We start from the raw sequence: 25472 nt of genomic DNA on the forward strand, positions 1-25472 counted from the left end.
TTTTTCGTGTTGTGACTCTGGTTAGATGTGCTACTGCAGCCACACAGAGATTTCAGCTTAGCAGCACACACATGCTTTTGCTTTGCACAGCACATGCAGCCACTAGCCATACTAGCCATATCAAACCATCCAAATGATTGGAACTGATGATGATGGATCATGGCCTTTTTGTACCATTTTGCACTGTCCCCCCAATAATCAGCCAGGGCCAAAAAAAGAGCACGCAGCCCTCATTGCAGAGACAGCCCTGTGTGCCACCAGCTGCCTGTGCCTCTGTGCTTCATCTGCCCTGCAGGGCAGCCAGGGGGCGCAAAAAAAAAGTGGGAATGACTCTGAGTCAACTCCCTTCCTTTATCTAAAAATAAAATTAGTGCTGTAATATAGAAAGTAGTGCAGAGAAGAAGAGAGACCAGAACCAGAGAGCACAGAGCAGCTGTGCTGTGTGTCAGCCACTGCATTATCTGTATGCTATATACAGGGGTGCTCTGTAACAACCCCACCCTGTTGATTCCGTTTTTCCCAGCCTTCTTCTTGGCTACCGCACATTGTCCCCCACTTGTGTGATGAATTAATAAAGAATGCAGGAATAAGACACACTGACTTGTTAGTGAAAAATGGTGGAAGGCCTCCAGCTGCTGCATGATAGTCCAGACAGGTGTAGAGAAGCCCAGGATCCCCATCCTCCTGAGGGGTCAGGGGCACTTGATCTTTCTTTATGAATGGGGGGGGGGGCTGATGGCTCTCCAGTTGCTGTTGATATGAGGATGATTAAGCCAGCCATGCACCACCATCCCCCCACAAAAAAAATTAGGCCAATAGGCTGATGAGAGGACGGTTACCAGTCCTTTTTGAGCTGATGGCTGAGGATGACGAGCAGCTTTTTTTGATGACTGATGATGATGAGATGATGATGATGGACATCCATTGCCCATACCATCCATGGCCATTGGCAAGGAGCAAGGATGTTGGTGTGTGGTGTGCTGCACTCTATCTGCATCCAGTAAGCATTCAGTGTGACAGATAAAGAATCAGAGGAAAAGAGTCACTTTTGGGGGTGGGGGGGGTGGGGGGGGGGGGGGGGCCATGCTGAGTGCTGACCCTGATGCTGGGATGTTTGACCACTGAAGCATTTGGAGCTCAGCCAAATGCAAGAATGCAAAGGAGGCAGGGGGCGTGGGGGAGCAGGTCAGTCCAGTCAGCATCCATTTGATCATCCATTTGATTCTTTTCTACGCTTTGCGCACGCTGCGCTTCGTGCTGCTGCCCTGCCCTGCTGCCTTTTTTTGTCTTTAAAAAATTTTTTCTTTTCTTCATTTTCTCTAACGGGGCGCTGATAGAGCGGATGCCCCTGCCCACAGCGATAGCATATCATCATCATCATCATGCTTTTTTTTTTTTTTTTTTGATTCACACTGCATGCACTCGGAGCCGGGCGGCCGCGCCGCTGGCACAAAAAAAAATATTCAAAAGCGCGGCTTTTCCTTTTTTGTTTACCTACCCAGTTCATCAGTTTGCATTTGCGGTGGTCGGTGGCACTGCTGGATCTGGATAGCTCTGAGGCCAATAATACATCAGCGCCACACTAACCTAATCCGATATGTTAATACCGTACATACGTTACTCCCTCTCCTTTAGGGAGGAGTACAGAAAAGTTTAAAAGAGCCATTAAAAAAATATAAGGTGTGCCTCCTAGTGTGGGGTTTGTGCGTTTAAATCGTTTCGTTCCTAAAACCGATTTAAACGCCTAGTGTAGACCAGGCCTGTGTTTTGACTGGAGATGTGAGCACGCTTATAATCACTGGTGACTGTTGTAGCTGCAGATGGTTGGAATCAGTCCATCTATATGCATGTATATCTTGAGTTTCAGATACTGTTTAGAGTCCAAATAAGATCTGAGCAGAGAAAGCTACAAAAGCTACAAAAGAACCCACTCCACTGATAATAGTTTTATGGCTGCTTGGTGTATAATGAGTGAATGAAGAAAAGGAATCAGCTGACCTAACTGGTGTGGACACTGAATGAGGGGAGAAGATTAAAAGGTCTAATGCACTGAGAGATGAATCTAGGAGACAGAAATATACATGATTAATCTGTTCTTGTAAAGGTGTTTGATGAAAAATCCTATTACATGTAATCGATATAAAAATCAGTGATGCAAAGTTAAACTGCATTTTTAATATTGTAGTTTATACCTCTAAACAAGTTAGTCCATAGTTAACTGTATTTAAAAATAATAAAGCTTACTGTGATTAATGCCTGTCTCATTCTCAAACTGTCTCTTACTCATGCAATGATGTATTTTTGGTTATTGTAATATCTACAATATTGGAAACATCACAATTCATTTGTAAATTAATCTATTCAGAATTAATGAGCTGGAGACTTATTTCATGTACCAGATGCGGATTCTTCTAACTGGTGCCTGAAAGACCTGATCAGGGCAGATTTCTTTAGAATCAGACATATCCTGATTTTTTTTTAAATTAGATCTTCCACCTAATTAGATTGTACATTATTAGGATGTTTCAGTTTGTATCTGAGCTGAGACTATAATCAGATAATGAAGTAAGTTTCCTTATATTAAAGGCAAAAACATCTTACTTTAGTGCCAAAACCCTGGAACTGCTTAAAATATAACAAAGCACATACAAAATGTAAGAGTGAAGAAAAATTAGGGCAGCAAGTCATAAACTAACAAACAACAATTCGCCATCATGAGAACTGTCCAAGAAAAGCCATAGGAGTGTAATGCTAGTTGACAGTGATAAGAGGGATGGGTTATGTCAAGAATAGGGCAGAGTATGTAGGAAAATGCAGCAAGGCAGCCTGAGGGGTAGGGAAACTCATCCACTCTCCAACAACAGAGTGCAATAATTATAGACTAAGACTGTGCTTTCGCTGAATTGTGTTATTAGCTGTGTCACCCTTCAGGTGATGCAGAATGCCAGATCATGAAAATATCACACCCCTTCAAGTGATACAACTTCCTCTTATCCCTTAGTTCAGTCATAATAGTTGGCATTTATGACTGCTTCCAAAATAAGCTTCACCCGAGGTGGAAAGACATCATAGCACACACACAAACCCACATCATTTTGGTGAGTTAAAAGCAGGCCTGTCTTTCAATCCGTCACCTTTTATTAAGGACTATTAGAGTGAGATTTTTGGCACCATCTCTGTCATCTCATGCAATCCTGTTGACTTCACTGTGGCGGCACAGGATATCAGTTAAAGCAGAATTTGGTCCCTTAAGAACTGTGTGCTGCATTCTCAGCGCAGGTACTTCTCTGAAATGCAGCACAAACACTGAATGGTCTGGATTACTTTTGCTAGGTTGTATCCTCCCAACATGAATTCATTAATATGAATTCAGCAATCACTAGGAACTGGTTTAAGCAGTCCTGGGGCCCAATGTAAAGATATTCACCTGTCGCTCCCCCAACTGTAACACATACCCAAGGGTCAGCATGTAGCCTGCTCTTACATACCTGCAGCAAATGGAGGCTGTGCCAGCTCAGGTGATTCATTTCCAACAAGGATAGAAGGAATTAATTAGTAAATGAGCCTAAATCTGCCCTCTGTTACAGCTTGTAAATCCAATTGCTTTCAGTTGGAATTGTGTCCCTATAACTGTGGACAGAATTGACCCTAATATGTCCAAACTGGTACATGTGTTTGTGGAAGAAAAATTTTAGAAAATAGTGTGAAGGGTTCCTTTTAAACAGTGGGGTGGATGGAGGGGCAATGGGACTGCAGTGTGCAATATGCAGAGCCAATGAAGTGTAAACAGGAAAGTTGGGATAATGTTCTGTGATGGGGGCTACGGGGCCAGGCAACTGGATGTCCAGCCCCTTACGTCCTTGACTGGGCAGCAGAGACTTTAATCACCCTGATATCTGCTGAGAGAGCAATACAGCAGTGCACAGACAATCCAGGAAGTTTTTGGAAAGTGTAGGGGTCAATTTCCTGATGCAAATGCTGGAGGAACCAACTAGGGGCAGAGCTCTTCTTGACCTGCTGCTCACAAACCGGGAAGTATTAATAGGGGAAGCAAAAGTGGATGGGAACCTGGGAGGCAGTGACCATGAGATGGTCGAATTCAGGATCCTGACACAAGGAAGAAAGGAGAGCAGCATTATACGGACCTTGGACTTCAGAAAAGCAGACTTTGACTCCCTCAGGGAACTGATGGGCAGGATCCCCTGGGAGAATAACATGAGGGGGAAAGGAGTCCAGGAGAGCTGGCTATATTTTAAAGAATCCTTATTGAGGTTTCAGGAACAAACCATCCCGATGTGTAGAAAGAATAGTAAATATGGCAGGTGACCAACTTGGCTTAACAGTGAAATCCTTGCTGATCTTAAACATAAAAAAGAAGCTTACAAGAAGGTGAAGCTTGGACAAATGACCAGGGAGGAGTATAAAAATATTGCTCAGGCATGCAGGAATGAAATCAGGAAGGCCAAATCACACTTGGAGTTGCAGCTAGCAAGAGATGTTAAGAGTAACAAGAAAGGTTTCTTCAGGTATGTTAGCAACAAGAAGAAAGTCAAGGAAAGTGTGGGTCCCTTACTGAATGAGGGAGGCAACCCAGTGAAAGAGGATGTGGAAAAAGCTAATGTACTCAATGACTTTTTTGCCTCTGTCTTCACAAACAGGGTCAGCTCCCAGACTGCTGCACTGGGCAGCACAGCATGGGAAGGAGGTGACCAGCCCTCTGTGGAGAAAGAAGTGGTTTGGGACTATTTAGAAAAGCTGGATGAGCACAAATCCATGGGGCCAGATGCCCTGCATCCGAGAGTGCTAAAGGAGTTGGCGGATGTGATTAGATTGCCATTGGCCATTGAAAAAAAATGGCAATTGGGGGAGGTCCTGTGACTGGAAAAAAAAAAATGTAATGTAGTGCCTAAAAAAAAAAAAAAGGAAGGAGGGAGGAGGAACAGGCCAGCAGTTACCACCACAGTCCAAAAAAAAAAAATCATGGAGGGGTCCAAGGAAAATCAATTCTGAAGCACTTAGAGGAGGAAAGTGATCAGGAACACAGTCAGTGGATTCTCAAAAAGCAAGTCATGCCTGACTAACCTAATTGCCTTCTATGAGGAGATAACTGGGTCTGTGGATGGGAAAGCAGTGTGTTATTTATTCCTTTTTTAAAGCTTTTTTGATACGGTCTTTTCCACACCATCCAAGTAGCCAGCAAGAGTATGGGATGGATGAATGGATAAGGGATATAAAAAAGCTGGCTGGCTAGGCCAGGCTCAACGGTAGGTAGTGATCAAATGGCCCATGTGTTGGCAGCCGGCGTATCGAGGAGTGCCCCAAGGGTGTATCCTGGGGCGGTTTGTTCAATATCTTCATTAATGATATAGAGGATGGCATGGACTGCACTCTCAGCAAGTTTGCAGATGACACTAAACTGGGAGGGAGGAGTGATGCTGGAGGGAGAGAGAGAGAGACAGAGAGAGAGAGACAAATTAGAATTAAAAAAAAAAAAAAAAACCTGATGCAAGGACAACAAAAGGACAAGTGAGTGCTGAGGGACTTAGAAGAATCAGAATCCTGCACAGACTAGGGAGGGATGGCTAGGGCAGCAGTTCTGCAGAAAAAGAGAAAAGGTTACAGGGTTACAGGCTGGAGCTGGATATGACAGTGTGCCCTTGTGTTGTTTGTTGCCAATGGCATTTTGGCTTGGGCTAAGTAAGGACACTGCCAGCAGATCGCAGGACGATCATTCATTCCCTATATTTTTATTTGACAGGCCTGAGGCCTCATACTGTGTGTGTGTTTGGGCCCCTCACTACAAGAAGGATGTGGAAAAATTGGAAAGAGTCCAGTGGAGGGCAACAAAAATGATTAGAGGGCTGGAGCACATGACTTATGAGGAGAGGCTGAGGGAACTGGGATTGTTTAGTCTGCAGAAGAGAAGAATGAGGGGGGATTTGATATCTGCTTTCAATTACCTGAAAGGGGGTTCCAAAGAGGATGAATCTAGACTGTTCTCAGTGGTAGCAGATGACAGAACAAGGAGTAATGGTCTTAAGTTGCAGTGTGGGAGGTTTAGGTTGGATATTAGGAAAAGCTTTTTCACTAGGAGGGTGGTGAAGTACTGGAATGGGTTACCTAGGGAGGTGGTGGTGGAATCTCCTTCCATAGAGGTTTTTAAGGTCAGGCTTGACAAAGCCCTGATTGGGATGATTTAGTTGGGGGTTGGTCATGCTTTGAGCAGGGGGTTGGACTAGATGACCTCCTGAGGTCCCTTCCAACCCTGATATTCTATGATTCTATGATTCTTACAGACAGCAGATGTTGTAAGCAGTTTGATACTAGATGAGTATTAACTCTAGTAGAGCTTGGAAAACCAACTAGATAAACTTTAGAGTCTGTGACAAAAGACAGGACCAGTTGGTAGCAGCAGATACAAGTGTAATGAAGTGATCAGTGGTCACCTTGTGTATTTTAGTGGCAGATCATAGCTCATCAAGCCCAAGATAGTGCTGTCCTTCAAAGGGATGTGGCTTTTGACATGAGGAGGATGTTTCATAACATGGTCATTCACGAGGAAGGGGAAAGGCAATTGTAATTTGACAGGTGGCCTGAACTTTAGAACAGTTTTCAAAACAAATAACCATTTTAGATTTCCTGAAACATTCAGCACAAACGCCAGGAAAAGGTGACACTTGAATGTGGGAACCATTTGTGATGTCAATGCTTTTGACTTCAATGGCTGTAGGCCAAAGCAGGTTAAGTCCATTTAAGTAGTGCAGTTTTTCATAAGTGCTCAAGACAGCAAGTTAAACTGCTAGTAGTTATTGAATTCCAGCTGTGAATTCATTTTTTCTCAGCTATTTTAGCATTTGGGTAAATGTTCTTTTTTGTCAAACATAGCATAAAGTTGTAATTAGTATGAATTTAGTGTAGTCGGTTTGAAAGTTATTATATTAAAAAAACCAGACAATTATCACAGTTGAAAGAATATCATTTTGTGAAATGGAATGAGATTTATAGTGGAACAATTTAAACAGTTGAAATGATAGGTGCTTGCACTTTCTTATTTTGTCATTCTTCAAAATGCACTTTGAGTGTGGCCTTTGGGTTGTGATGAATCCTTACTGCAGTGATGTCACCAAAATATGTTCTCATCAGTTGGGATCACATGATTTACCCAACAGATATATCACTTATTGGTTTTGGCTAGTATACAATATACATCCTTTAAAAGATAAGCTGATTATGCCAAATGTCCATGAAAAGTTTTGTTCAGGAAATATCCGTGTCTCAGTACATGTATGCATTTCCCCCTCTCTCTCATTATATGATAAAATCTACTTAGCTAGGACACCATGGTGGATGGTCTTTTATGAGAGTTAAGTAGGAATTTGATATAACAAAAGTAACTAAGTTGAGAGTTTGCCACTGACTTCTATGAAACCAGGACTTACCTACTGTAAGTAGAGCTGATTGAAAAATAGTGTATTCTCTCTGGTCAGCACTGCTGAGCCAGCATGCCAGAAGAAGTCACTGGCACCAGGTACAAAGGCTGATGTGGATTACTTCTCCACTTGAGCAAAGGAGAGACCTTGGAACCAGATGCTGACTGACTCACAATAGGGTCCCAGCGCTGCTCCTGGGACGGTGCAACAATATGTTTGTTTCCTTTTACTCCCCTCTCTGTCTGTCTGTCTCCACCACTTCTATCTTGTCTAATGCTTAAATTGTAAACTCTTTAGGCCACAGGGCTGTCTATTTGTTTTCTGTTAGTACAGTACTCAGCTGAATGAGGGCTTTCTTCATTACTAGCACACATAGGCACTACCACAATACAAATAATAATAATTAACAAACAGGGCTTATGACAAAGCCACAACTGAGCCCTTAAATAGCAGCAGCTTTAACTTGGTTTGGAACTATAGCTATCTTTCCGATTGGCTGCTCATTACTGCAGCGGGACACCCACAAAAGTGTTTCCTTTTAGCCTGTAATAAGGACTCTGTGTTCTTGTTAAGAAAGTGGTGAGGGAATAAGCAATAAATCAAAGGGCCTTCCCATGATGGAGGAGGGAGGCAACAGCACATGACAAAACACTTATGTTACACAGCCCCCATTGGCCTGGGACGGCGAACCGTGGCCAGTGGGAGCCGCGATCGGCCGCACCTGCCGACGCAGCAGGTAAACAAACTGACCCGGCTGCCAGGGTGCTTACCCTGGCAAGCTGCGTGCCAGAGGTTGCCGAACCCTGCTTTAAAAAATGGTTGTACTATACTATGATACGTAATTCAGCTTGTGTACTTGCAGTGGGGAAGGGGGTGAGTGAGAAAACCTGAGTGTCTGCTCACCAAGAAAGTCGTGGGGTTTTTGTAACTGTGGACATGATGTACAATTTGGTCCCTTCCATATGGCAAAAAAAATTGCCTTCAGCAGTATTCTTCTCTTTCTATTGTACTTATTTCACCCCCACTACCACGTTATCTGTGCACTGAAACAATCTTTTAGTGGTTTATCCTAAAAACACCCCTGTCAGGCAGGGAAATATTATCCCCATTTTACAGACAGGGAACTGAGGCCCAGATCCACTTAGGTGCCTAAAACTGAGATTTAAGCACTCAAATCCCATGTTTAGGTGCCACTGACATCCACAAACCTCCTCCTGTAGGTGCCTAAATATTTGCAACAAAAGTTCCCTTGTTAGTCAAATACTCTTGGCAAAGCATTTCTAAGGTAATATGGCACTTTTCAAGTTAATAAAGTCTTGTCTCAGTCAGCCTTATAACACCAACCAAAGCACATTAGCATCAACTAGGTACATGTTGTGTAACTATTGCTTAAAGAACAAAACATTTCATCCGTTTCCTAGGTGCTGATTGCTTTGTGACACACTGCACCACTCTAGGAAACATCAGTCACATCCCTTCACCTCATCTGACACACCACCCCGCCAGGGAGATGCATGAAAGCTGATTTTACAGCTGAAGTGCGCTACCCTTGAAACATGGAAAAAACAACGTGTTCCTGAAATTTCAAGCAGAGAAATTACCTGAGAACAGATATAGGTTGAGCCTTCAGTGTCAAAATCTTCACAGGATTAAGAATCGGGCATGGCCATTTGTTCAGCTTTTAGTTTTTGTGAGGATTTGTGTTTGGAGGATCTTCTTATATTTAAAATTTTTAAAAGAAAGAGAATGCTTTCCATGTGCCTTCTGTTCTTAAGGGTCTGTACCACGGCCTATTGAAAGGTTACTATTGACTTCAATGGGCTTTGGATAAAGCCCAAAGAGAGGGGATGTATTCCTGTAGTTATGAGGTTAGCTTACTGGTAACTATTTTCCTCTTAAGATAGTGTATCCATCACAAGACACCCCCTCCCCCCCGATTGTTCCTCTCCAGAATGATGAGGGTTCTGTAATCTTATTTATTTTACTAATTTTTATTGAGTATGCCTTTTGCCAAGAGGAATTTGAACATAGGGATGTTCTATGGGGACATTCTACCAGTATGAAACCAGGTAAGAATTTCATAGCCAGAAATTCTGAACTATTACTTCAATAGCAAGCATTGCATGCCTTCCCTGAAAATTACCAACAGTGCTCACTAGTGTCTATCAAGGCCTAGTAATGGTAAAGCACACACAAATCTGTAACAAAAGTAAAGGTTAGAAAAGCTTCAATATTCAGGGACGGATTATCTGTTTTGATGTACAAGACATACAGTAACTGTTATTTTAGCAGGGAAAATATTTTCTCTAGATAATCTGTATAAGACTTTTCACTGACTGGTTTTGTATAATACCAAAATCCCAACCTTTTCATTATTGTGAAAATTCAGGAGACTAAACATTATTTGCAATGAAGCACAACAAAAACTAATGAAAAGAAACTGAAGCACTCTTAGCGGGTTTTTAAAGATGCGCCACATGATTCAGCTTTATTATGAAATTCAAAATTCTAAAGTTTACAGAAAACAGTCAATGCCAAGAGCTTTAAGTATTGGAAATGAACGTTTCAACGCCTTTCATTGCAATATCATTTTGGCTCCATCCAACCTTAATTATTACTTCATGTAAGAAATAGTGAGTAGGAGCAGATGAACTCTGAATCAAATCTTGGGCCACAGCCTCCTTTCACTTGCACTGGTGTTAAGCAGGAGTAACTCCATTGAAGCCAATGGAGCCACATCAGTGTAGAACAGTGGTCCCCAACGTGGTGCCCGCGGGCACCATGGTGCCCGCTGGGGCATTTATGTGTGCCCGCCTAGTGCCCAGCAGGGGACCTGCCGGGGACAGAGAACTCAGGCTGTGGGCGCGGTGTTCTCTGTTCCCGGCGGGTGCGGGACCTGCCTAGTTCCCAGCAGGGGAGAGAAGCCGCGGCCCCGCGCCTGCTAGGGACAGAGAACCCTGGGGCTGCAGGCGCTGGTGTTCTCTGTTCCGGGCAGGTGCAGGGCCTGCCTAGTTCCCAGCAGGGGAGAGAAGCTGCGGCCCCGCGCCTGCTGGGGACAGAGTACTCCAGGGCTGCAGGCACCGGTGTTCTCTGTCCTCCCGGCTTTTCTCCAGCTTCTCTCTGGATTCATATAGTATGTAATATTAAATATGTTTTTTTGTATTATTTAATGTACAAATACAAAATAAGCCTTGTAAAATTGTTGGCGCCCACCACGCTCTTCTGAAAACGTGAATGTGCTACTGGTCACAAAAAGGTTGGGGACCACTGGTGTAGAACTTATATGAGAAGAGAATGAAGAAGGTTTTGGCTATAGCTACAGTGGAAATTGTCTGACTCATTGTTCTCAGTAGATAGCACTCTATTGGTGCTAATGTAGACAGAATGCAGGAAGTTTTCCCACCATGTCCTCTAACCCTTGTCAGTGTAGTCAAAGCCTAGGTTTTCATACAGATATCCTTAGTAAAGATGGAGTAAGGGATAGATATATATACTTTCCATCATTTCAAAAAAAAAAAAAACCCAGCAGAAGGTAGTTAATTCCCATAAGACCTATAGCATTCCAGAGTCTAATACTTTTCCTTTCACAGATTTTACTTAGGTGTAACTCCATTGATGTTAGCGGAGTTCCTCTTGATTTATACTAGGGTAAGGGATAGGAGAATCAGGCCCCAGGGAAGAATCCCAGGGACCAAATAAACTGCAACCAAACATGTATGAAGTAACCATGGAGTAAGCACTGGTTGGTGCCTGGGGAATTTTGAATGTGTGAGTGCAGACCAAGAGACTTTACATGTGGAAAACTGGCATTCAGTGTAGAGAGCTTGAAGGATGGTTTCTAGTTATTTTCTTACATCTGTGAGTGAATTAATGCTTGTGGATGATTAATAGCCAGCTCTGCCAATGCACCCCATTCCTGACCTTCTACACACATGCTATTCCACTCCTCACTCTCTGTTGAGCAGAGACAGCTAATTATGCCAAATTACTTGCTGGTTTCATGAGGAGAATTGAGAACAGGAGAGGGAACACAACAGTTATATTTATTTGAGACATTGGCATAATTTGAATGAAGGCTATCCAATAAAATACATTACTTAACAAGCAAAGTTTTACAGAATACATGCTCACTGACAGTATCTACATATCACAGAAAATGATATAAAAGGATTCTCAATCCAAGTACAAAATAGAATCAAACATAGTACTTTAGTCCCTCTTCACCTCATTCATTTTTCTTGTGCTTCACTGCAAAATAATTTTTTTGCATCCTGAAATTGAACCAAGGTAGAGTAAAAAGCTGTTTACAGATTTGCAGTATGTTCTCAAATAGCCCTGCAGTGCATCCCTGCTGCTCAGTGCCCTTTTAGCAAAAGACAGACTCTGTACTAGCCTAAACCCTTATCTCTCTGGAATTGGGAAGGAGGAAATTTGTTGTAATGTTTACTTTATTTTCTGAGGGCAAAGTTACTAGAAACTAAATATGTATCATAATCCATGGAACATATCATCTCAAAGAATTGAAAGCTAGCGATGTCTATCTCTCTTACTGAAAATATAATAAGACCCTTTAAATAAGAATTCCCAGTAAAAATTAAAAGCCAAAGAAGCAGCCATACTTTGTTTTTAAGCCTGCAAAGATTTAGACACTGAAGGCTAATCTGTTCTGAGGTAATTTCTCTGCTTGAAACTTCAGGGAAACTGTGCTTCTTCTGTGTTTCCAGGGTAGCACAAACTGTAAAATCAGCTTTGATGCATCTCCCTGGCGGGGTGGCGTGTCAAATGTGGTGGAGAGATGTGACTGATGTTGCCTAGAATTGTACGGTGTGTCAGAAAGCAATCAGCACCTCAGAAACTGATAAAACATATTTTATCCTTTAAGCAACAGTTATACAACATGTGCCTGCTTGATGCTAGCACTCTTCAGGATTTTGTTACTAGGCTGACAGAGAAGAGATGATCAACTTGAGAAGTGCCATGTTACCTTAGAAATGTTTTGCCAAGAATGTCTGACTAACATGAGGATGAATTCATGCACACAATAAGGCATGCACTTAAACTTGCCTATTGGCTGACAATCATTCAGAAGGGCACACCATCACAGACAATGGAAATAATGATGATATAACAATGTGTTTGAGTAGAATCTTGGAGGCTATCAACAGGTGACTGTTAAAATTCCTTCTCCAACTTAAGAAGTTGGTTTAACGTTTCTGCTTAGGATGTAGCTCACCCCCATATATGGATTCTGCTAAAATCAACTCTGATGGAAATTATATCGTAGGATGTTAAAAAGAGCTTTGAAGCGTAAATCTGTGCTTTTTAGAATGGACTGGTTTATCCTAAATGTCCAGTATTTCCAAAAAAGGCTTCCAAATTCCACACATCCACAGCATTACAAAATGCATAGCCTGACCAACTTGCTATGCTATTTGTGAAAATGGTATGTATGTGTATCTCTTCTAGCAATGTTTATGCTTTGTTCATAAACTACAGATAACTTAGGTATTTTTATCCAGTAGTGCTACCGCCCTCCTTGGATATGAGTGTGTTTTGGTTTAACTAGGAAAAGAAAGGAAAAAATCCTCTTTCCCTGCCTCCCCACCACCATTGCTGCAAGCAAATGCAACCCTAATAAGCCATTGTCCTGTGTAGTGGATGCTGTAAAAGCCACAGTCTAGCACCGAAGTTGCAAAATGAAGCACTAAGAAGACTGAAAACACCAAATTAGGTTGGCAGTGTGACTTTGTATATTTGCATTATGATACAGTTTTAATTAGGATACTCTTTTTTTCTAGAGGACTCCTCCCTCTTTGCTCAGATTAGACAGTAAATGAGTCAGGAGTTTGGGAGGACCCCTGCCTCGTTCTCATTGATGATATGCGGTAACTAGGAGAATTAAAAATTTATTGAAATTAAATAGCTTCCTCCCTCACTGCACACTGTTTAATCTGTACATTGTGTGAAACAGGGGCCCTGAATTTAAAATAGTATGATCAGGTAGTTAAAAGGGGGGCATAAAAAAGCTAATGGCTGTTAAAAAAGCTAATGCGGTCTTGGGATGCATTAGGCGAGGTATTTCTAGTAGGGATAAGGAGGTGCTAGTCCCGTTATATAAGGCGTTGGTGAGACCTCATTTGGAGTATTGTGTGCAGTTTTGGTCTCCCATGTTTAAGAAGGATGAATTCAAACTGGAACGGGTACAAAGAAGGGCCACTAGAATGATCCGAGGAATGGAAGGCCTGTCGTATGAAAGGAGACTTGAGGAGCTTGGTTTGTTTTCCTTAACCAAAAGAAGGATAAGAGGAGATATGATTACACTCTTTAAATATATCAGAGGGATAAATACCAGGGAAGGAGAGGAATTATTCCAGCTCAGTGCTAATGTGGACACGAGGACAAACGGATATAAATTGTCAGTCAGGAAATTCAGGCTTGAAATTAGACGAAGGTTTCTAACCATCAGGGGAGTGCAATACTGGAACAGCCTACCGAGGGAAACAGTGGGGGCGAAGGACCTCCATGACTTTAAGATTAAGCTAGATAAGTTTATGGAGGAGATGGTATGATAGGATAACGGGCTTAGTCAATAGGTCAATTAAGTGCCACACTGGTAAATAGTACAATGGGTCAATGATATGATATAACCTTTTCCAAGGGTATGGCTGGAGAGTCTTGCCCGCATGCTCGGGGTTCAGCTGACCGCCATATTTGGGGTCGGGAAGGAATTTTCCTCCAGGGAAGATTGGCAATGGCCCTGGAGGTTTTTCGCCTTCCTCCGAAGCATGGGGCAGGGGTCTCTTGCTAAGGAGTGGGTGGATCGGCTATGTGGCCTGCATCTTGCAGGAGGTCAGACTAGATGATCATAATGGCCCCTTCTGATCTTGAATTCTATGATTCTATAAATAAAACTATATGGGAAACCTTAACTTTGAGCATTTGCTGACTTTTGAACGCTTCCCTTTCCATCTTTAACATTCTTTGAAGAGATTTCCATTTGGAAGATAGTTATCTACAGTCTATTAAATACTATTTGAATTCATTTCCTCTTATTATTATCTGAGTAGTTCAGTAGCTCAAACACTCATTTCATGTGGATTATGAAATTAATTCTTTGTGTTGGTCTTCAGGGCTGAGTGTGTGAGGGAAATTCCCAAACCTGAGTCATTCTTTTTAGGTGACAAATCTGATAACTGTCCCACACTGAGATGTTGTTAGAGGATAAATGTAAAGTAATGCACATTGGAAAAAATAACCCCAACTATACATACAACATGATGTGGGCTAATTTAGCTACAACGAGTCAGGAAAAAGATCTTGGAGTTATCGTGGATAGTTCTCTGAAGATGTCCACGCAGTGTGCAGAGGCGGTCAAAAAAGCAAACAGGATGTTAGGAATAATTAAAAAGGGGATAGAGAATAAGACTGAGAATATATTATTGCCCTTATATAAATCCATGGTACGCCCACATCTCGAATACTGTGTACAGATGTGGTCTCCTCACCTCAAAAAAGATATTCTAGCACTAGAAAAGGTTCAGAAAAGAGCAACTAAAATGATTAGGGGTTTAGAGAGGGTTCCATATGAGGAAAGATTAAAGAGGCTAGGACTCTTCAGTTTGGAAAAGAGGAGACTAAGGGGGGACATGATAGAGGTATATAAAATCATGAGTGATGTTGAGAAAGTGGATAAGGAAAAGTTATTTACTTATTCCCATAATACAAGAACTAGGGGTCACCAAATGAAATTAATAGGCAGCAGGTTTAAAACAAATAAAAGGAAGTTCTTCTTCACGCAGCGCACAGTCAACTTGTGGAACTCCTTACCTGAGGAGGTTGTGAAGGCTAGGACTATAACAATGTTTAAAAGGGGACTGGATAAATTCATGGTGGCTAAGTCCATAAATGGCTATTAGCCAGGATGGGTAAGAATGGTGTCCCTAGCCTCTGTTCGTCAGAGGATGGAGATGGATGGCAGGAGAGAGATCACTTGATCATTGCCTGTTAGGTTCACTCCCTCAGGGGCACCTGGCATTGGCCACTGTCGGTAGACAGATACTGGGCTAGATGGACCTTTGGTCTGACCCGGTACGGCCTTTCTTATGTTCTTATGTTCTTATGTTCTTATGTTAGGAGGTTTTGGAAAAAAATGATAAACTAAACAGTAATAAGTCACCAGGACCAAATAGTATGGACCCAAGAGTTCTGAAGGAACTCAGATGTGAAATTTCAGAACTTCTAACTGTGGTATGTAACCTGTCATTTAAATCAGCTTCTGTACCAGATGACTGGAGGATAGCTAATGTGACACCAATTTTTAAAAAAGGCTCAAGAGGTGATCCTGGCAATTACAGGCCACTAAGCCCAACTTCAATACCGGGCAAACTGGTTGAAACTCTAGTAAAGAACAGACTTTTCAGACACACAGATGAACATGATTTGTGGGGGAAGAGTCAACGTGGCTTTTGTAAAGGGAAATCATGCCTCACCAATCTACTAGAATTCTTTGAGAGGGTCAACAAGCATGTGGACAAGGGGGATCCAGTGGATATAGTGTACTTAGATTTTCAGAAAGCCTTTGACTAGGTCCCTCACCAAAGGCTCTTAAGCAAAGTAAGCTGTCATGGGAGAAGAGGGAAGGTCCTCTCCTGGATCAGTAACTGGTTAAAATATAGGAAACAAAGGGTAGGAATAAAAAGTCAGTTTTCAGAATAGAGAGAGTGGTGTTCCCCCGGGGTCTGCAGTCGGACCAGTACTGTTCAACATATTCATAAATGATCTGAAAAAGGGGTAAACAGTGAGGTGGCAAAATTTGCAGATGATACAAAACTATTCAAGATAGTTGAGTCCAAAGCAGACTGTGAAGAGCTACAAAGGGATCTCACAAAACTGGGTGACTGGGCATCAAAATGAGAGATGAAATTCAGTGTTGATAAATGCAAAGTAATGCACATTGGAAAACATAATCCCAATTATACACATAAAATGATAGTCTAAATTAGCTGTTACCACTCAAAAAAGAGATCTTGGAGTCATTGTGGATAGTTCTTTGAAAACACCCACTCAAAGTTCAGCGGCAGTCAAAAAAGCAAACAGAATGTTGGGAATCATTAGGAAAGGGATAGATAATAGGGCATAAAATATCATATTGCCTCTATATAAAATCATGATATGCCCACATCTTGAATACTGTGTTCAGATGTGGTCGCCCCATGTCAAAAAAGGGTATATTGGAATTGGAAAAGATACAGAAAAAGGGCAGCAAAAATGATTAGGGGTATGGAACAGCTTCCATATGAGGGGAGCTTAATAAGACTGTATTCTTTCAACTTGGAAAAGAGATGGCTAAGGGGGGATATGATAGAGGTCTATAAAATCATGACTGGTGTGGAGAAAGTAATAAAGGAAGTGTTATTTACTCCTTCTCATAATACAAGAACTAGGGGTCACCAAATTAAATTAATAGGCAGCAGGTTTAAAACAACCAAAAGGAAGTATTTCTTCACACAACACATAGTTAACCTGTGGAATTCCTTGCCAGAGGATGTTGTGAAGGTCAAGACTATAACAGGGTTCAAAAAAGAACTAGATAAATTCATGGAGAATAAGTCCATCAATGGCTATTAGCCAAGATGGACAGGAATGGTGTCCCTAGCCTCTGTTTGCCAGAAGTTGGGAAGGGGCAACAAGAGATGGATCACTTGATGATTACATGTTCTGTTCATTCCCTCTGGGGCACCTGGTATTGGCCACTGTCGGAAGACAGGATACTGGGCTAGAGGGACTTTTGGTCTGACCCAGTATATCTGGTCTTATGTTCTTATGAGTGTGTGTGTTTCCTGCTCCCAAAAGACCACAAGTAACAGATTCCAAGGTATGCTTTCATCTCACCTCCATTTGGGCCACAGGGAGTGGGGCAGCAGAGAAACAATAGGAGACATGGGGAGGAGAAGCAGAGTTCTAAACAGAACTATGGAGATCATCTAAGTCCCCACCTTCATTGCAGGAAATTACACAGCTTCTAGAGAGTAAGAAGAGAAGGCTGGTGCCTCCTTTGAATCAAATGCCTCCCTATCTCTTTTCCTGTTGCTCCCCCCAAGCTCCTGAGAGACCACAAGCAGCACAAATGGGGAGGCAGCCTCGAACCCAGGTAAGGAGCACACAGCAACAGCTACTTCTCTTGTGAGCAACCAATAAAAGCAGAGACACCAGAAAGTAGGTGATGACAGGGACAAAACCACACATCACTTCAAGGTTAAAGCGCTGCAGAGATGGGGGTACCTCAGGTAGTTATTTTGGGTGAGCACTTCTGGAAGACAAAGCTGGACAATTTCAGACTAGAAATAAGATAGTGAAGGTAATTAACCATTGGAACAACTTATCTAGGGAAATGGCAGATTCTCCATCACTTGACATCTGAGTGTCTTTTCTAAAATATATGCTCTAGCTCAACCAGAAGTCAAGATAATTCTCGATGCAGGAATTATTGTGGGTATGCTATGGGCTGTGTTATGCAGGAGATCAGATTAAAAGAGCACAATGGTCCCTTTCTGGGTTTAAAGATCTATGCATCTAATCTAATACAATGAATAACTTTACTAAGTGTTCACAAAGCTTACGTTGCAAACTACAAAAGTATTACCTAAAGCATGGCAAAAAAGGGTCATTTACATATGACAGCCTAATTCGGTGTCTGTCATATCTGTCAGCCAGAATTCTAGTCCATTATGTGTATGAAGTACCAGCCACTTGATTTTTAAAAACATACCCTTGCTCGCCTTGTCAGTTTATGCTAAACTATTTCTTCCATTTCCCATGCGTATTTAAAATTTTCTTTCTCGGCCACCCTCTTAAGTTTTAACTCGCATCCCCCTTTGGCCAAGTACTACTGATCTCAGTCTGTGTGCAAATTCAGCACAATCACAAGTACTGTTTTTGTTCTGTCAGAGAATAGTTCTCAGAATTTGTCCCAAGATAACAGTGAAAAATTTCAAATGATCTTCAATAAGGTAGGACCAATTTTATTCAAGTTAGAAAACATAGGTAATTAAATGTAACAAGAGTTAAGCAGACTACATCATACCTATTCGAAGACTCTAAAAAACATGGCTTAATTAGATACTTCTTACAATTGCATTGTCCGATATAAAGAAAAATACACTCAATGGCATTTCTGGTTTAGGGTATCAGAAGGGTAGCCGTGTTAGTCTGGATCTGGTTTAGGGTAACACTTTCTGTATAAGTGAAGCTCTCCTATTGGCTTATGCCCATTTATTTACAGATACATAGGCTTTTGATATTCGGGGGAGCAAAGGCCCATTTAACTTTTTAGACACAATCAATGATATTTATTTATTATAATATCTTAGAATACACCTATGCAGTGTTCTCTTCCATACAGTTTGCCATTGTATCCAGTATTTAATGAGGCTCACATTAGCTGACAGGTTTTCAATTTCCCTCCAGCTAACTTCCAGTAGTCCAAAGAAACCCTTTGAACATGGATGACTGTTTGGTAGACATACTGTTTTTCATACTACTTCAGGTAACAGCCAGCAGAAGGCTGACTAGGCCACTGTGGTCATCCTTTCTGTCAATTGCTCTTTACCTCGGAAAGTATATTGGTTCCTTTTCCTATAGGGCAACTTATCATATTTCCCTGAGACACAGATTTAGCAACATATTTCATATGCTCTAGAATTAAAGGTATTAATGTATATCTATACTGAATGGTAAAAAACCATAAAAACAACGAGGAGTCCAGTGGCACCTTAAAGACTAACAGATTTATTTAGGCATAAGCTTTTGTGGGTAAAAAACCCTCACTTCTTCAGCTGCATGGAGTGAAAATTGCAGATATAGGCATAAATATATATTGGCACATGAAGAGAAGGGATCAAGTATCAGAGGGGTAGCCGTGTTAGTCTGGTTCTGTAGAAGCAGCAAAGAATCCTGTGGCACCTTATAGACTAACAGATGTTTTGTAGCATGAGCTTTCGTGGGTGAACACCCACTTCCTCGGATGCAAGCAGTGGACATTTCCAGGGGCAGGTGTGTATATATAAGCAAGCAAGAAGCAAGCTAGAGATAACGAGGTTAGATCAATCAGGGAGGATGGGGCCCTGTTCCAGCAGCTGAGGTGTGAAAACCAAGGGAGGAGAAACTGGTTCTGTAATTGGCAAGCCATTCACAGTCTTTGTTTAGTCCTAAACTGATGGTGTTAAATTTGCAGATGAACTGGAGCTCAGCAGTTTCTCTCTGGAGTCTGGTCCTAAAGTTTTTTTGCTGGAGGATGGCCACCTTAAAATCTGCTATTGTGTGGCCAGGGAGGTTGAAGTGTTCTCCTACAGGTTTTTGTATATTGCCATTCCTAATGTCTGATTTGTGTCCATTTATCCTTTTCCTTAGAGACTGTCCAGTTTGGCCGATGTACATAGCAGAGGGGCATTGCTGGCATATGATGGCATATATTACATTGGTGGACGTGCAGGTGAATGAACCGGTGATTGTGTGGCTGATCTGGTTAGGTCCTGTGATGGTGTTGCTGGTGTAGATATGTGGGCAGAGTTGGCATCGAGGTTTGTTGCATGGGTTGGTTCCTGAGCTAGAGTTACTATGGTGCGGTGTGCAGTTGCTGGTGAGAATATGCTTCAGGTTGGCAGGTTGTCTGTGGGCGAGGACTGGCCTGCCACCCAAGGCCTGTGAAAGTGTGGGATCATTGTCCAGGATGGGTTGTAGATCCCTGATGATGCGTTGGAGGGGTTTGAGCTGGGGACTGTATGTGATGGCCAGTGGAGTCCTGTTGGTTTCTTTCTTGGGCTTGTCTTGCAGTAGGAGGCTTCTGGGTACACATCTGGCTCTGTTGATCTGTTTCCTTATTTCCTCATGTGGGTACTGTAGTCTTGAGAATGCTTTTGGTGGAGATTTTCTAGGTGTTGGTCTCTGTCTGCGGGGTTAGAGCAGATACGGTTGTACCTCAGTGCTTGGCTGTAGACAATGGATCTTGTGGTGTGCCCGGGATGGAAGCTGGAGGCATGAAGGTAGGCATAGCGGTCGGTAGGTTTTCGGTATAGGGTGGTGTTAATGTGACCACCACTTATTTGCACCGTGGTGTCTAGGAAGTGGACCTCCCGTGTAGATAGGTCCAGGCTGAGGTTGATGAAGGGGTGGAAGCTGTTGAAATCATGGTGGAATTTTTCCAGAGTCTCCTCTTCCAGAGAAGGGAGTTACTTTACAAGTGGAGAACCAGTGTTGAAGGCCAATTCAGTTAGGGTGGATGTGGTCCACTCCCAATAACTGATGAGGAGGTGTTAATACCAAGAGAGGGAAAATTGCTTTTGTAGTGAGCTAGCCACTTTCAGTCCCTATTCAAGCCCAAATTAATGGTGTTAAGTTTGCAAATGAATTGTAGCTCTGCAGTTTCTCTTTGAAGTCTGTTTTTGAAGGGTTTTTTTGTTGAAGGATGGCTACTTTTAAATCTGTTATTGAATGTCCAGGGAGATTGAAGTGTTCTCCTACTGGCTTTTGTATATTACTATTCCTGATGTCCAATTTGTGTCCATTTATCCTTTTCTGTAGAGACTGTCCAGTTTGGCCAATGTACATGGCAAAGGGGCATTGCTGGCACATAGACTCATAGACTTTAAGGTCAGAAGGGACCATTATGATCATCTAGTCTGACCTCCTGCACAATGCAGGCCACAGAATCTCACCTATCCACTTCTATAACAAACTCCTAACCTATGTCTGAGTTATTGAAGTCCTCAAATAATGTTTGAAGACCACAAGCTGCAGAGAATCCTCCAGCAAGTGACCCATGCCCCATGCTGCAGAGGAAGGCGAAAAACCTCCAGGGCCTCTGCCAATCTGCCCTGGAGGAAAATTCCTTCCCGACCCCAAATATGGTGATCAGTTAAACCCTGAGCATGTGGGCAAGACTCACCAGCCAGCACCCAGGAAAGAATTCTCTGTAGTAACTCAGATCCCATCCCATCACAGACCACTGGGCATACTTACCTGCTGATAATCAAAGATCAATTGCCAAATTAATTGCCAAAATTTGGCTATCCCATCACCATCCCCTCCATAAACTTATCAAGCTTAGTCTTAAAGCCAGATATGTTTTTTGCCCCCACTACTCCCCTTGGAAGGCTGTTCCAGAACTTTACTCCTCTGATGGTTAGAAACTTTTGTCTAATTTCAAGTCTAAACTTCCTGATGGCCAGTTTATATCCATTCGTTCTTGTGTCCTCTCCCTCCCTGGAATTTATTCCTTTGATATATTTATAGAGAGCAATCATATCTCCCTTCAGCCTTCTTTTGGTTAGGCTAAACAAGCCAAGCTCTTTGAGTCTCCTTTCATAAGACAGGTTTTCTATTCCTCGGATCATCCTAGTAGCCCTTCTCTGCACCTGTTCCAGTTTGAATTCATCCTTCTTAAACATGGGAGAGCAGAACTGCACACAGTATTCCAGATGAGGTCTCACCAGTGCCTTGTATAATGGTACTAACACCTCCTTATCTTTGCTGGATGGCATATTTTACATTGGTAGATGTGCAGGTGAATGAGCCCCTGATGGTGTGACTGGTGTGGTTGGGTCCTATGATGGTGTCGCTAGAGTAGATATGGGGACAGAGTAGGCAATGGGCAGTGATGAGCTGCCAAAATCATAACAACCGGTTCCTCTCCCCAGATCATGGCCCCCCCCCCCTTTTTTTACACACACCTGACTTTACAGTCAGGTGTGTAAAAACCTGCCGCCGCGCCCAGACCCGTGCTGCCGGAGCTGCAGCCTGGCCCGCCGCCACGCCACGCCCCGACCTGCGCTGCCGGAGCTGCAGCCCGGCCCGCCACCACGCCCCAACCAGCGCTGCCGGTGCCCAGCATCTGGGTAGGTGAGGTCATGGCGGGAACCAGGCGAGCCAGAGCCGGGCGGCCGGAGGGGGGGAGGGGGACGCGGGGCCGGGCGGGGACTCAGGGCAGGGAGGGACGCGGGGCCGGAGCCAGGCGGCCGGGGGGGACACGGGGGCCGGGGCACACCGCCCTCCTCGTTCCCTCTACTCCTACCTCTGCATCCTCTTCGGAGCCTCAGCGGGAAGCCTGCTTGCTTCTCAGCCCTCCCAAGCTTCCCGCGCGAAGAGCTGATTCGCGGGAAGCAGGGGGGGAGGAGAAGCAGGGCGGAGCATTCGTGGGAGGAGGTGGAGGCAGAGCTGAGGTAAGCTGGGCCGCAGCAGGGAGCTCTTGTTAAATTTAAATGCCCTTTTAGAACAAGTTCTCCCACGCGGGACAACCGGTTCTAAAATGGCTTCTAAATTTAGCAACCGGTTCACATGAACCGGTGCGAACCGGCTGCAGCTCACCACTGGCAACGGGGTTTGTTACAGGGATTGGTTTGTGGGTTAGTGTTATTGTCGTATGGTGTGTAGTTGCTGGTGAGTATTTGCTTCAGGTTAGGGAGCTGTCTGTAAGAGAGGACTGGCCTGCCTCCCAAGGTCTGAGAATGAGGGATCATTTCCAGGATAGGTTGTAGATCGTTGATGATGTGCTGGAGAGGTTTTAGCTGGGGGCTGTACGTGATGGCCAGTGGTGTTCTGTTATTTTCCTTGTTGGGCCTGTCTTATAGTAGGTGACTTCTGGGTACCCGTCTGGCTCTGTCAATCTGTTTCCTCACTTCCCCAGGGGATATTGTAGTTTTAAGAATGCTTGATAGAGATCTTGTAGGTGTTTGTCTCTGTCTGAGGGATTGGAGCAAATGTGGTTTTACCTTAGGGCTTGGCTGTAGCTCCCTGAAAGCATGCATGCTAATACATTTCTCATATTGCTCATAGCAACAACAGTTTAGTGCTGGTCAATTCATGACCTGCTAATCTATCTATCTATCTATCTATGTCCTTGTTAAGATATGAAAGCAAGATAATCTTCAAGTGTATGTATATGTGTATGCATGTGTGTGTGTGTGTATATATATATATATATATATATATATATATATATATATATATATATATATGTATATATATATATATATATATATATATTGTGGCAGAGCTCTGACCTTGCTCCTGTGGGTCCTGCGCTTCTAGGCGGTTTATGCTTAGCCTCAGTGGCTCACTGTGACCCTCCACGTAGCCCTTCTCTCTCTAGGGCCAGGGTTACAGTCTACTGAGCCCTTTTCATCATAGGCTGCAAGGAGGTTGGTGAGAGAACTCCCACAGTCTCTGTTCAGCCTCCTGTCCTGACAGGGACCTGAATTCCCCTTCCAGGAGCTGTTCCTGTAGTGGTGGGTTGGGGGGAACCCGGGCCCGCCCTCTACTCCGGGTTCCAGCCCAGGGACCCTAATGGTAGCAGTTGTTGGCAGCCAACCTTTCACTGCCAGAGTTGCTACATTTCCCTGGGCCACTTCCCCACAGCTCTCCTGCTTCTCCCTTCTTCACCCTTACCTTAGGGCTCCTTTAACGATGTTTTAGGGTGTCTTCAGTAACCAGCCCTTCAGCCGCACTTCCTCTCCTCTGGCTCCCTGGCTCCTCTGCCTGACTGGAGTGAGCCCTTTTTATAGTAACAGCAGGGCCTTAATTAGAGTCAGGTGGTCACATTAACTGAATGGCCTCACCTGACTCTTTACAGGTTAATTAGAGTCAGGTGTTCTCATTAGCCTGGAGCAGCCCCTGCTCTGGTCAGTCAGGGAACAGAAAACTGTTAATCCAGTGGCCAGTATATCTGCCTTCAGCTATTCTGCTGTACCCAACTGGCCTGAGTCTATCACAATATATATATACACACACACATACACATATATATAAAACCTGTGAAACCTCTTTGGAAACACTTGAAGATTATCTTGTTTTCATATCTTAACAAGGACATTAGTTATTAATCCAAGCTTGTATCATCTTGCATAACATCCCATGCAACAGCACTTACCTAGTCAACCTTAGCTGGCCTTGGAACATTCAGTTTCTTAGAATACCAGCTGTTCTGCTTGAAACCTTCCACAACTTTATGAAGCATTAATATGAAGTGTTGCATTTCCATTCCTCTTCTGGCTGCAGAGTGCATTCCCTTCATTGTAGCACACTGTCATGGTCATTTTGTTTGAATTGTTATTATGTATTATTAGTGTTCTCATTCAACACACTGATGGTGACACGCCTCGGTCATTTTCTGAAAACTTAGTATTGCCACATAGCAAGGTCATTTTTCATGAGAGTGCACTATTCTCACAACCTTCTGGGAGTGCTCTTCCACAAAGCCTTACTTCCCTTTTGAAGAAATCCATCTGCAGTGACCTTGCAGACCCAGCTCTCACATTCAGTTTGAAAGGGCTTAAACTGGGGGAGGAAGTATAACTGGGAGTAAGGAGATGAGATTAAGGAAAGAGAAAGAGGCTGAATATTAGAGAAAGCTTCCGGATGCTGAGCTCTATTAAACTGCACAATAGTCTCCAAAGGCAAGTAATAAAAGCCCCATAGCTTGACACATTTTAAATTAGTCAGGGCAGAGCACTAAAAAAAAGTATAGGAGCACTTGTACTGGCAGGGGGTGGAGGAGATTATCTAATAGATCTTTTCCACCTTGAAGTATCATAGTTTCACCTTGCAACAGCTTTTCTAAAGTTCTGGCAGAAACCTTTGCTGCTGTGCAAAAAGCAAATGCTGAGCTTTCATCCCACTCTCCATTTGGAGAAAATTATTTGGAAATGTCATTGACTCCAGGCATTTATGGAGTTTGAGCTCTTTCTTCTGTCATAATTCCCTGGTCTCCCAGAACAGTGGTTTTCAAACTTTTTTTCTGATGACCCAGTTGAAGAAAATTGTTGATGCCCACGACCCAAAGGAGCTGGGGATAAGGGGTTTGGGGTGTGGAAGGGGTGCAGAGCTGGGGCAAAGGGTTGGGGTGCAGGGGTGAGGGCTGCAGGGTGGGGCCAGGAATGAGGGGTTCAAGGTGTGGGAGGGGGCTTTGGGCTGGGGCAGGGGGTTGGGATGCAGGAGGGAGTCAGGGCTCTGGGATGGGGGTGCAGGCTCAGGGGTGGGGCTGGGGATGAG

Source organism: Mauremys reevesii, linkage group 1 (genome assembly GCF_016161935.1).
Source record: "Mauremys reevesii isolate NIE-2019 linkage group 1, ASM1616193v1, whole genome shotgun sequence".
In the NCBI taxonomy this organism is placed as follows: Eukaryota; Metazoa; Chordata; order Testudines; family Geoemydidae; genus Mauremys; species Mauremys reevesii.